The sequence below is a fragment of the Rana temporaria genome, chromosome 5, assembly GCF_905171775.1.
Source record: "Rana temporaria chromosome 5, aRanTem1.1, whole genome shotgun sequence".
Taxonomy (NCBI): Eukaryota; Metazoa; Chordata; class Amphibia; order Anura; family Ranidae; genus Rana; species Rana temporaria.
The window spans coordinates 227,229,227-227,242,750 of record NC_053493.1 but is presented as its reverse complement, the minus strand read 5'-3'; the positions used below and the strand labels follow the sequence as shown (position 1 = coordinate 227,242,750).

The 13,524-nt window shown below is 40.3% G+C and overlaps 1 protein-coding gene across 2 annotated transcripts in view; it reads left to right on the top strand.

Annotated features, from left to right (window-relative positions):
- The window catches only part of LOC120940616 (cadherin-9-like), a 253,777-nt gene that overhangs the window by 199,060 nt on the left and 41,193 nt on the right, over window positions 1-13,524 (top strand). The gene's annotated exons all lie outside the window — the stretch shown is intronic.

Sequence of the window (13,524 nt, the reverse complement as noted above, 5' to 3'; positions counted from 1 at the left end):
TGTGCTTTATCCGCATCTCTTGTAACCTCCTTCTGAATTCCTCTTACATGGAGACTGGTATCTGTACCTCTCCTCTCTCTTCAGTTGGTGCTGATGTGACTTCTGCTGCTGCAGCACCTCTTTGATGTAGCCAGGTGGCATCCACAGCCGCTTTAACCAGGTCTATGGAGCATTAGGACCATACTGTGCCAGTTCTTGTTTAACAGCCTGATCAAAATGTTCTTCCTCGGGTGTCCTGTCTGTTACGCTGGGCCTTTCAGCTCTATCCATTTTGACAAGTTCTGCAATAATGTCCATTTTCTTACGGTTGCTGGCCGGTCTGCCCCGGTTCTCCAGTAAGTCCATGAGGGAAGAGAGCTTCAGCCGTTCATACTGTGTCTCCATTGTCCTGTGATCTTGTAGCTGTTCTTCTGGCGATGGAACCATCTCACTGCTGTGCCACCATTGTAACGGTCACCACCGTTTACGATATTCCCATTCCATCAACCACGACAGCTTATCTGACACTCCACAATCTAGCAGACATGATCCATCCCATTTCCCAGAATGAACGAGACACGCACAGCTCTGTTCTCTGGTTTTAAAATGTATGAACACTTTTAATGGTATCTTAGCTTTCTTATATACAGTACAGCATGTTTCAGTTAATCACAGGGACAAAGAACTCTCCACCTACACATCACACAATGGGGCTTCAATCACATTCTTTTAGACAATGACATTCAGTTGAGTTCATTTTCCCCCAGACGTCCCGTCTCCGCATTAGAGGGGTTAATTACTACAGCTTGACAAGTCACATTCCACATATAAAACAGTATTAGCATACATAATGAGAGGTCTTAGGAGCCAGGCTGACTTAACACCTAAAAGCTAGACATCTGACCTTTATGGACTGAATTAGCATCTCACAATGGAATGTCTAGGAGCAGCCCCAATTAACACCTCAAAAGCATGTGTCCTCACATTGAATGAAAACACTCCACTGACCTGGTGGGGTCAGAATAACCACTTGTAATATCTCAAGATATCCTGCAACGTGAATTATCAGTAATGTCCCATCTCATGTAATTTATAATTAATATTTCCCAGTCACCCTATGCCCAAAAGGGGCACAGGATGACCCTAGACCCAAGAGTGATTAGTGACGCTGGCACAGGAGTACCCCTCATGCTTCAAAAGTCTCTGGGTGTCATGGGTCATTCTGTTACATTTCCCATCTCGGTCCTCCAATCCATTCAGGAAACCCAGGCACGCATGGCTTCTTCCCAGCCAATAAGAGTGGAGAAGGGGTGTGGACTGGGGGGAAGGCAGCCTGAAAGCTGGCTCCAAATTTACAAAGCCTGACTGGGGCCCTGTGGGACACAAGGCGGATCAGAGCTGAAGGTCAGCCAGGGCATCAGACCCAGCACACTTGGGATGGCGCTGGACTAATTTATGTGCCAGAGAAGAAATAAGAATAAAGATATGGGCTTTGTAGGCACACGCATATATTTATTAAAAAATGTAAGTTTTTAATTGGATAAAGTTAAAACCATTGTATACAAACACATTAACCCCCCTGGCGGTATTCCAGAGTCTGGCTCGGGGTGGAATTTCAGAACCAAGAGTGGTAACTCCGAGCCAGACTCGGGATCACCTTGCAGTATCCACAGGCATTGCTTACTTACCTTTTCCCTGGATCCTTCAATGCCTCTCCGCTGTGTGATCGAGCGGTGTCCTCGCCCGATTCACACAGTGCCTGTGTGCCGCTGAGCTCCGTTCCCTGCAATGTTACGACGAATGGGGGCGGAGAACGGCTCTAAATTCAAAAAAGTAAATAAACACAATACATACAGTATACTGTAATCTTACAGATTACAGTACTGTATGTAAAAAATACACACCCCATTTGTCCCTACTGGTCTGCCCAGTGTCCTGCATGAACTTTTGTATAATAAAAACTGTTCTTTCTGCCTGCAAACTGTAGATTCTCCATAGCAGCCAAAAACTGTCCCTTTATGTCAAAAGTGGCTTTAGACCAGCTAAAAAACAGTGATAATAAATTATAATCACTTGCAGAATTGAGCGATAATGATTTGTGGGGAAATTCATCATAAAAAAATAAAAGTAATGACAGTGACAATTCTGCAACTGAGAAAATGTCAGTGTTTTTGATTTGATTACATTATTGAATATTTTTTATTATAATTATATTATTATTTGTTATAATTATGTATAGTTATATATATATATATATATATATATATATATATATATATATATATATATATATATATATATATATATATATATATATATATATATATAAAACCATTACCTACATAGCCATCCACAACTCTGCCCCCAGCTACATCACTGACCTAGTTTCTAAATACCTACCTGTACGTTCTCTTCGTTCTTCTCAAGACCTCCTACTCTCTAGCTCTCTCATCACCTGCTCCCATGCTCCTCTCCAGGACTTTTTAGAGCCTCTCCAAGCCTATGGAACTCCTTACCCCAATCTATCCATCTATCTCCTTCTCTATCAGCTTTTAGAGGATCCCTGAAAACCCTCCTCTTCAGAGAAGCCTACCCTTCCCACACATAACTGTATTTTCATTTGAGTCCATCTGATCATCCCCCACAGCTAACTACCCTTTGTTCCACTTGACCCTCCCTTCTAGATTGTAAGCTCTAATGAGCAGGGCCCTCTGATCCCTCCTGTATTGATTTGTATTGTGACTGTACTGTCTTCCCTGATGTAAAGCGCTGCGCAAACTGTTGGCGCTATATAAATCCTGAATAATAATAATAATAATAATAATAATAATAATATATATATATATATATATATATATATATATATATATATATATATATATATATAATATATATATATATATATATATATAATATATATATATACCACATGTAATGAGCGCAACGATTTGAAGCACATAGAATGATATAGATCCAATGGTTTGGATACGTGGAGAGGTTAAGTTGTATTCGGAGGTTTCTCAGAGAAAATCGCTCTACATGTTGTGCACGTTGATGTGGTTCTTCAGGAGCTTGTGTATCTAATAGACATGTAGAAAGGTATTATAAGAATACATCATGATATCCAGAAAAAAAACATAATTCTATGTAAATAAAAAGATAGTGACTCTGGTAAGGCTTAACAATGCATGAACAGGCCACCAAAAAAACAGTGATGTCCAATTGTAGAAAGGAGAGTGTTTGACTAAAACAGCAAATCACCCATAGGTGTGCGCACAGGGTGTGCCAGGTGTGCCCAGGCACACCCTAATCACTCCCTGCAGTGCAGATTCCCCCTGCTACCCGGTGTCATCTACCACAGCATGGCTGGCTTCCCTCCTCTCCCATTGGCTACTGCAGTGGTCACACATAGATGATATTTCAGGATGAGTGGGGGAACATATAATGTAATTCACTGGCCCCTTCCCTTTCTGAATGAACACAGTGAGAGTTTCGGTACTATGAAACCAGAAGTGTTTCACCACAAACCGGAAACCAGAAGTGTGGTATCCGACCTGGACCACAGGCTGCCATGCATGCGCCGAGGAACGCTGCTAACGAGGTGATGAATGGCCAATGCAGTAGCAGCAGAGGCGGATTATCAGCGGTTATTTGTTCTCTACAATTTACCACAGCCTTGTCCATAAAGGTAAGTCTAGTGGGGCACATAAAACATATCTATTTTCGTATTTTCTCTATCTTTTAGCTATGTTGGTGTAACCATCAATACTTTATTGCTCGCTCTTCTTTTTCCCCTGGCTATTAGGTGTTGGGTGTTTTAGTCAAACACTCTCCTTTCTACCATTGGACATCGCTGGTTACTGTTACAACAATAAATAGTGACCTCAGTTCACTTACTCCACCGGTGTAGATAACTGTGTACATCATAACCCTTATGGTTGTGATATTTATCAGCCATTCACTGCACTGAGCCTATGGTAAGCCATTTTTCCATTTTTCAAAATTTGTCTACTCAATTCGTTTGAACAAGTTCTTAAACCAAATGGCTATTTGTACAATACTTGTAGTTTTGAATTTAGTGTGTGTGTGCTGCTATGTATGCCCTTGTTGGGCTTGTATGTATGCATGTACACACATGTTATCATTAAACATTTTCCTTTTCTTTTTTATAGATTTTTCTTTTGAAGCTTTGGGACAACCTTCTTGACCCGTGTTTATAGGCATACCCCACTTGGTATGTACACAATGGGGTTTATTTACTATCGCTGGAGAGTGAAAAAACAGGCTCACTTCTGCATAGAAGCCAAGGAGTTTCTAACCCCAGGTTGTTCAATTAAGCCTGGTAATAAAACCTGAAGCTCATTGGTTTCTATGCAGTAGTGAGCCTGATTTTGCACTCTCCAGCAATAGTAAATAAACCCCATTGTGTACTTAAAAAAGGGGGAATGCCTGTATTCATAGTCTCTACATTTGGTTATTTTTTTAAAATAAACATTTCAACTATGTAAGTATCCACTTGTTATAATATGAAATACATATTGGCCTTGTGTTCAATCAAATACTGTTTGCAATATGTTTCCTTGCTATATATATATATATATATATATATATATATATATATATATATGTCACCACAGGGGGGGGCCCTGATTCTTGTCCCCCCCCCCCCCTTTTGGCTGCCTGTTCTGTGCTGCATGCATTGTTGAGCCTTACCAGTGTGACCATTTTTTTATTTACATAGAATTATGTTTTTTCTGCATATCATGATGTATTCTTATAATACCTTCCTACATGTCTATTAGATACACAAGCTCCTGAAGAAGCGCATCAACACGCACAACATGTAAAGCGATTTTCTCTGAGCAACCTCTGAATATGACTCAACATGTCCATGTGTCCAAACAACCATTGTATTTATATCATTCTACATGTTTCAAATCTTTGTGCTCATTACATGTGGTATATATATGTATTAGAGGTGTTATGAGAGTCGTTGAGGTCACTCAACGTTATGGTTGCCCCCCCAAATGCTACACTACTAGCCAGATTTTAGTTAAATGAGCCCCTCCCTGTCACCACTGACCTTCTTTCTAGAGAAGCACACTACTCTGTGCCTCAATTGTTAAATTGTTCTGTACCCCACCTTAATTCTCTACTGGGCTCTACTGTGACAATCCCAAAGTAAAGCACCTTATACTTGTGATCACACTGGTCCTTTTCTGCATACTATGCATAGGCACTCTTTACCCTCCCTGTTAATAATTTCAACCTTGTAAACTTTTTTAAAAAGTGTTCAATATTAATTTATTTTGTTGTCCACTGTACACTATTAAGTCTGTTTCATCAGTAAAATCCCCATATGGCAGCAGCAGCATACCAGTCTATTTCTGAAGAACAGTCCATGTGTCTTGCCATTCAGAGGACTTTGACACCTTTTTATTCAAATGTTTTTTTCTGGGCAGAAAATGTGTTCAGCAAAGTTTATTTTCCCTGGACCTTCATAAATTGTGGGAAGCATTCCCCACAACCACCCTCTTGAACCTTGGGTCTATCTCCACTACAGTGTTTATCTCTGCTTTGACTGTTAAGCAAACTTATCTTATTGCATTGCACGATTACCAGTCATCATGTCAAATTGATTTTCAGCTCCACCTTTATGCCCTGTACATACGATCGGTCCATCCGATGAAAACGGACTGATGGATTTTTTCATCAGTTATCCAATGAAGCTGACTGATGATCAGTCGTGCCTACACGCCATCATTTCAAAAAACGATCGTGTCAGAACGCGGTCACGTAAACCACGTACGACGGCACTATAAAGGGGAAGTTCAAATCCAATGGCGCAACCCTTGGGGATGCTTTAGCTGATTTTGTTTCGCACCCAGACCTATACTTCCTACATATTCTCAGGGGGGGATACAGGGACAGGGCACAGAGACCCGGAGAGGGGGGGAGGGGGAAAAAAAGGGAAAAAACAATCTTTTATAGGGGAAATAATTAAATATAAAAATAAAGTGCAAACACACACACAAAAAAAAAAGACTATATAATAGAAGGGGGGATTTTGTAAAAAAAATAATAGAAGGGGGATCAGGTTCCCCTATATTGTGAGAAGTGAAAAAAAAGAAAAAAATATTATAGGAGGAATAATTTCCCCTTATTGTGTATATACTAAAAGTGTAATAAAAACAAAACAAAAAAACTATATAATAGAAGGGGAGTCGAGTTCCCCTATATTGTGAGAAGTGAGAAAAAAAAAAGACCAATCTATTATAAGGGAAATCATTTTCCCTTATTGTGAATATAATTAAAGTGTGAACACAAAAAAAAGACTATATAATAGAAGGGGGATCAAGTTCCCCTATATTGTGAGAAGTGAAAAAAAAGAAAAAAATATTATAGGGGGAATAATTTCCCCTTATTGTGTATATTGTGTATATCCTAAAAGTGTAAGGAAAAAAAGAAAAGGAGACAGTCATTTTAGAAAAATAGTTACCATTATGTGTATATGCTTGAATTGCACAGAAAAAGGGAAGGAAAGGAAAGGGGAGGGAAGGCCAAACATCCCACCCCTTCTATTGCCCTCCATTCCCTCCCACCTCACCCCCCCCTGGCCTCCCAAGTCCCTGTACTCCCTCCATCTCCTCCAGATCACATCATATCTTGGCCTGGAGTCAGTATGTAAGGACCACAGTTCCTCCATCATTTTCATTTTATCTATTTCCTGAAACCATTCTCCAATCGAGGGCGCTTCTTTTTTTCTCCAGTTCCTAGGTATAAGTGCCTTGGCTCCATTCAATAGGAACGGAACCAAGGAACCTCTATCGGTTAGTTAACCATCAAATTTTTTTAAAACAAGTTCCTACTTTTTAACCGATGGATAAAAAACAGATGGGGCCCACACACGATGGGTTAGTCTCACTCTCACAGTGATACCTCACATGTGTGGTTTGTACATCTTTTACATATGGGGGTGTGACTTATGTATGCATCGCTTCTGCACACAAACATGGAAGGATCGGGGCGCTTTAAATGGGACACATTCATTTTTATTTTATTTTTGTTACGTTTTATTTTTCCACTGTCCCTTTATTTTATTTATTTATTTTTTTATCAAAAAGACCCCAAACCCCAAAAAAGACTAAAACATTTTGACACTTTGACTTAAAAAAAAAAAAAAATATATAATTTCTGCCTAAGAATCGGAACTGGTGTCGGAGGTCACTTCGGTCCTCCAAGGGCATAGAGCTGAGTGGGGGCCATTATGCCCTCATGCGGTTTCCTGCCTATCTATCAGTCAGATCGGATTGCTTCTGGATTTAAAGACAACACTGGTAAACTCAAAAACGCCAGGAAAGCGGGGTGAAGGGGTCACCTCTCCCACCACCTCTAAAAGTGATCCCGCGGTGAATCCCCCACCAGGATCACTTTTAGAAGACACTGAATCGCCCACAGAAAAAAAAATTGTACAGGGTATTAAACTTCAAAGTAATGACATGTATATATACTGTGGGCAGTTGGAAAATGGTAATGCCACACTCCACAGAATATAGATTTCATAAAAAGTACAATAGTACAAAGGAAAACATTTCTGCTCTCTCGTCACAGAGTTTGATTAACAGCAGCAGAAGCCAATGGCTCTGCACTGTAAGGAGGGACAGAGCAGAGAGCTGCTGCTCTTGTGCACATCACTGGATTGCTATAGGGCTCAGGTAATTATTAGACATGTGCACACTGAAATATTTTGTTTCGGAATTTCATTTTCTTCCAAAAAATAAATTTATTTTGTTACTCCCGAAATTCGTTTTTATTTATTTATTTCTTCTTAAAAAAATGCATTAGTCCGAATCTGTCATTGAAGGCTTATGGTGTCAGTCGAATGTTCTAAGAAGATTCAATGGAATCTTAAAAAAAAAAAAAAAAAAGATTCGATAGAATCTTTAAAAAAAAAAAAAGATTTGAAGGAGCAATGTCATTTTTGAAGGAAAAAAAATCATTTTAAAATCACTTGCAGCAATTCAGAGAGAATTCATTCATTAAAAAAAAGCGTGGGGGTCCCCCAAATTAAATTACCAGGCCGTTCAGGTCTGGTATAGATATTAAGGTGAACCCCGCCGTCAATTTAAAAAAAAATGACGTGGGGTTCCCCCCAAATATCCATTCCAGACCCTTCAGGTCTGGTGTTGATTTAAGGGGAACTCCACCGGAAATAAAAAAAAATGGCATGGAGTTCCCCCAAAAATCCAAACCAGACCCCTTATCCGAGTATGCAACCTGACCAGCCGCAGAAAAGTGGGGGGGACGAGAGAGCGCCCCCCTCCTGAACCGTACCAGGCCACATGCCCTCAACATGGGTAGGATGTCCCCATGTTGATGGGGACAAGGGCCTCATACCCACAACCCTTGCCCGGTGGTTGTAAGGGGTCTGCGGGCGGGGGGCTTATCAGAATCTGGAAGACCCCCTTAACAAAGGGGACCCCCAGATCCTGCCCCCCCCCTATGTGAATTGGTAATGGGGTACATTGTACCCCTACCATTTCACTAAGGAAGTGTAAAGAATTGTAAAAAAAACACACACACACACCGTGGTAAAAAGTCCTTTTTTTTAAAAAAAAATCCAGTGGTGGTAATCCACTCTTGATCCTCGCTTCCCACTCCAACATTGCCAGTATCCAGCGACGGGTGATCTCCTCTCTGCTGGGGTTCAGCGATGAGAAGATCATCCAGGTCCGGGATCCAGAGCGCAGCATCGCCGGCCGCCTGCCTCCACCGGAGACAGCCTGGCGAATGATGCAGCTGGAGCTAGTGACAGTTCTTATATAGGTGAGGCGGGGCCACCTGTCACATGACCCCGTCCCCCTCTGACGCACCCTCTGCTACGTCACTGGGGATTTCCAGGCTTCCCCCTTGCGTCAGAAGGGGGCGGGGTCACGTGACGGGTGGCCCCGCCTCATCTACATAAGAACTGTTACTATCGCCAGCCGCGTCATTCGACGGGCATAGCTACAGGCTACATTCAGATATCCCCACTGAAAGTACAGGACGTCATATGATGTCCTTGGGCGGGAAGTTGTAAAGGACCGCCCTGCCACAGTATATGTACGTGGGTCGGTCCTTAAGTGGTTAAGCATCATTAACTTCACCGCTCCTGTAAAAACTATATTTTTTTAAAACATATTTAGCATTGATACATGTCCTGGGCCCCCATACCCTTTTTATGGCCAATAAATTACATTTAGTCCTTAAAAATGGGGACTTAATTTTTCAAGTTCAGGTCCCTAAACTTAAATAGAGTTCACAACTTAGGTCTGAACTTTTTCCATGTTTGGGAGTTCTGGTGCGAACCAAAATAGGGGGTGTTAAGCCCATCACTAATACATAGAATGCATGAAGGTATAAAAGCTTCAGCCTTTAGAACCACTTTAATTTGGTGCTCATGGACACCAGACTTAGGGATGAACATGAGTTTGACTTGAACATTGGCTGTTCACCCCATCTAAATTCGAACATTATGGGGCATTCACACCAAATTCGGGCAGAGCATTACGCCCCATAATGCACTGTGACATCGCAGTGTATTGACTGATAATTGGCCAAGCATGCACTATGACCCACATGCTTTGGCCAATCACAGCACCGTCAGCAAAGAGAGCCATAATTGGCCAAAGGCAGGGTGCCTTTGTCCAATTATGGCTCAGGGTGTTAAGTTCACGCCCCACATGTCGGCCCTGGTGGCCCTGTGCAGTGTGGTGCTGGAGTTAAACGAGCGAGAGTGTCATTTAGATTCAGCAGGCAAGCAGATTATCCAGTGAGCTGCAGTGTATTTAGTGTATTTAGTGTGTGTGGCCCGGATTCACAAAGCACTTATGCCGACGTATCTCGAGATACGCCGCATAAGTGTATATATGCGCCGTGCCCATAAACTGAGATACGCCTGAAAATAGGCTTCATCCGACCCACGTAACTTTCCTACGCCGGCGTATCATGGGCGCATATTTACGCTGGCCGTAAGTGGCGCTCCAATTGATTTCCTATTCAAATATGGAAATGAGGGAGATACGTTAAGTATAAGTTATTCCCCATATATGAGGCGCAACTCATGCTAAGATATGGACCAGGGAACACAGCCGTCGTATTTTACATTGTTTATGTAGTACGTGAATAGGGCTGGGCATAGGTTACGTTCACGTCGTAGGCAGTGATCCGTCGAATCTTAGGGAGTAGTTCCGACATGATTCTGAGCATGCGCACTGGGATGCGTCCACGGGACGGCGCATGCGCCGTTCGTTATTCGTATCTTTATGGCGCTCTTCTCTTAGGGTTCACAATCAACCGGCCGATTGATTAAACAGCCATATGGCGGTGTTCCCATGGTGCCTGTATGAACCCAATTGAAAACAAGGGGAGAGAAAAACGGCTCCACGGCACAGGCAAACAGAAACACAGGGATTTAAAAAACACCCTGATTTGCAATAAAATTTCAAAGATGAAAACCCTATTTCAGTTTTACCATGTTCACATGCTGCGTTTATCTACATTTGCGTTTAGCAGCATTTTTTTTTTCAATTAGTCAAAAATTAAAAACGCCTGTAAACGAAACACGGCTAAACATGAGTTACCGCGTTTACAAGCTGTTGAAGGTTGTAAATGCCTCTGAACATCTGAGCTGAATGCATTTTTTTGCTTTCCACAAATGTTTCTACACTCAACTGCCTAGAAACTACTATAATCGACCCTGTGTATATGTACTGATAGCATAGAAGAGAGTTCAGGGGCAGCTGAAAAAAATACCCAATTGCTCCTAAACATGTGTTTACCAGCAGCAGTGTACATGAAGCCTAACAAACAAACTTCCTGAGGAAGACAAGCTTGTGCAACTGCACTTTGCAAAGTACACAGTCTATTTGCATTTAGTAAATCAATCCCATTGTCTTTTGGATATAGCAACTATTGGACTACAGTCAAGAAGAAGTATTCAAACAGCATTGTTTTCTGTCAAGTTAATTAATTATGAGTGGCAGTGTGAGACCCAGTTAATTAAATCTCCCAAAATCTCATGCTACAGCTACACTAGTGGATCTGTAAAACACCTTCACTATTAGAGGTAATTGAATTTTAGACTAAACTTAGTGGAATCAGTATGAAATATTGTGGGATTTTATAAATCATGGAAGACATGGAAATATATTAACAATATCTCTCTGATTAATGTACCCACTTAAACAATTTTAAAGACTTTAGTAACAAAGATATTGGCAAACCCAAACTGTGATAAACATTTTGAAAATAACATTAGTAATAAAGACAAACATGGTCCTAAATTCTACAAATTCAGACCACCAGTCTCCATTTGCCTTAAGAAAAAGTTAAGAAAGTATCAGAATTGTACACAGTTTGAATAAATGCTTGTGCTTTTATTATTAGCTCTATATTTTTCAAATATAAAATTGTAATATGTTTTTTTTTTCACTTTTGAAATTAAAGCCCAATTCCTGCTTAGTGAAGAATGAAAGACATGGATTCACAGGAGCTGTTTAAAAAGCACCCCCCTGCTACTTTACTCATCTCCTCTGTATTATTCACTGTAAACTCATTAGCTCCTCATTCGCTCACCTACTGTATTTAGTTCTGAATCTCTGCTGGATTAAATGATGTCCAGTATCAATGCTCCATCTGGAGCTCACAGGAGAATGCAGAAGAGAGTAGCACAACATCATTACCTGATTTTTCTCTCTGCAGCATTTTAGGATTCACACATTGCCAGAGGAAGAAGAGAAAACTAGACAAGAGACTAGAAAAAAAAACTATAAAATAAATTATAAAGATTTCTTTCAAAACAAAGAGAATCTCCAATGAGATGACAGGAAAGACCTGGTGAGCCTAGAATTGGGCATACAATTAGTTTTATTCATCGTATTGCTCATGTGATTGCCATGACTGGCTGCCATGGTTATCATCTGATTAGGAACAAATCAGTGGGGTTCCAGAGCAACAAATGTGAGACCAGAGCAACAAGTGGAAGTTCATGCTCAGTAATGGAATGCTCACAGCTGCCTGCTCCTTGTATTAAAGTGGAACTTGGATTAATGTAACCTCAGAATGTCCAAACATGTTAATGAACATTAAAGTGGTATTAAAGGTTTGGCTTTTTTAAGAAATAACAAACAGGTTATACTTATCTATGTTGTGATTTTGCACAGAGCAGTTCTGGCTCTCCTCTTCTTGGGTCCCCCTCAATGCCCCTGGCTCCTCCCAATTGACAAGTGCCTCCAATAGCAAGCCATGTGCTATAAGGGCACTGGTGCATGCTTGTAGAGGTAAAAAACCTTTAGCCTCTACAACCACTTTAATCTGTTGAGTGAAAGCATTTAGGTGTTATGTTCAAGCCTACTGTCATGCATGGGTAAATCAATTGTCTATCCCGTAGACATGTGCATTTGTTCCAATGCATTTTCGTCCGAATTTCACGGATTTTCGCGTTTCAATTTAACAAACGATAACGAATGTGCAGAATCCGAAATCCAAAAGATCCAACATTAAAAATGCTTTATTTTTGTTTTGTTGCAACAACAGTTCAAAATAGATAGAAGATTCGACATGACGGTCTAACGAACCTGCGGTCGAATATGCCTAACCTAACTCTATTAGTCCAAGATTATTTGACATGGAGAGAGAAAAGATTCAACATTATAGAGACAGGGAGATTCGACGAAGCAGCTAAAAACATACGATCGCCACAAACGGACATTTATAGTCAAATGCTCCACCCATAGGCTATAGAAGAATTCTAATGTTGGTTGACTAGTAATAATAATTATTAAATATAATTATTACTAGTCATACAACACTAGAATTCTACTATAGCTTGTGGGCAGGAGCATTCGACTGGAAATTTAAGATTGTGGTGTCGTACAGTTTAGCTGCTTCGTTAGAACATTCAACAGACACCATAGGCCTTCAATGACAGATTCAACCTTAACCTCCCTGGCGGTATGATTCTGTCTGGAATTACGTACCAAAAGCGGTACAATTATTTTGCAAGGAAATTTGGCGTTTTATACTGTTGGCCTGTAATTTTTAGAAATAACTCACTTAAATCTGACCAAGCAAGAGTCTTGTAGGCATCCCGGGTATGATTTTTTTTTAAAACAAAATTATAAATTATAATATAATAAATAATTATAAATAATTATAACAAATAATAATATAATTATAATAAAAATTATTCAATAATGTAATCAACTCAAAATCACTGAAATGTGCTCAGTTGCAGAATTGTCGCTGTCATTATATATTTTTTTTATGACGAATTTCCCCACAAATCGCTATCGCACAATTCTGCAAGTGATTATAATTTATTATCGCTGTTTTCTAGCTGATCTAAAACCATTTTTGACATAAAGGGACACTTTTGGACAATCTACAGTTTTTAGGCAGAAATGACATTTTTTATTTTTATAAAAGTACATGTAGGGCACTGGGCAGACCACTAGGGACAAGGGGGGTGTGTATTTTTTACATACAGTACTGTAATCTATACGA